The following is a 767-nucleotide window of genomic DNA, read 5'->3' on the forward strand; positions in this document are numbered from 1 at the left end:
CAAGAACAAGCGTCTCCAGCCTTTCCTTCCGTCCTTGAGTAACTCGCAAAGCTCACTCGCCGTCTGTTCGGCACGTCTTCGCGAGTTTAGACAGTTTCCAATTGAAGCAACGGGACGCCCACGAAAGTTTGGGAAGATGTGAGTTGAAAAGTTTATTCTTTACAAAGTCTTGAGTAGCCTGGACGGCTGGATGGATGGCTGAAGGAATGCTAATCTTAATATTTATGTGTGTGTGTGTGTGTGTGTGTGTGTGTGTGTGTGTGTGTGTGTAATTCACCTCTTGGTCTGCTGCGGGTCTCTCGAGACAGCCAGCCGTTCCCCTACGGAAGAGCACAGAGCTCATCGTACCGATCTTTGGGTAAGACTGAGACCACTCACACACAACACACCGCAACAACGAGGTCACAACTCCTTGCCTTACGTCGCGTACCTACTCACTGCTAGGTGAACAGGGGCTACACGTGAAAGAAGATAAACCCAACTTATCTTCACCCGGCCGGGGAATCGAACCCCGGCCCTTCTGGTTGCGAGGCAGACGTTCTATCCACTGAGCTACCGGGCCGTGTGTGTGTGTGTGTGTGTGTGTGTGTGTGTGTGTGTGTGTGTGTGTGTGTGTGTGTGTGTGTGTGTGTGTGTGTGTGTGTGTGTGTGTGTGTGTGTGTGTGTGTGTGTGATTTGAAAGGGCATGGGTTGAGTAAAGTTATTATTAGGTAATAACATTCAAAGAACCTTTCCTTTTTTCCCTACAGTCGCCGAGATCGTGTCCC

At 49.9% G+C, this 767-nt stretch overlaps 1 non-coding gene across 1 annotated transcript; it reads right to left on the bottom strand.

Moving 5' to 3' along the window:
• Positions 1 to 488: 488 nt before the first annotated feature.
• Positions 489 to 562, bottom strand: Trnaa-cgc (transfer RNA alanine (anticodon CGC)). Its single transcript has one exon. It is a non-coding gene; the product is annotated as a tRNA-Ala (tRNA).
• Positions 563 to 767: the final 205 nt, after the last annotated feature.

This window comes from Eriocheir sinensis, unplaced genomic scaffold, assembly GCF_024679095.1.
Source record: "Eriocheir sinensis breed Jianghai 21 unplaced genomic scaffold, ASM2467909v1 Scaffold841, whole genome shotgun sequence".
NCBI classification, from domain to species: domain Eukaryota; kingdom Metazoa; phylum Arthropoda; class Malacostraca; order Decapoda; family Varunidae; genus Eriocheir; species Eriocheir sinensis.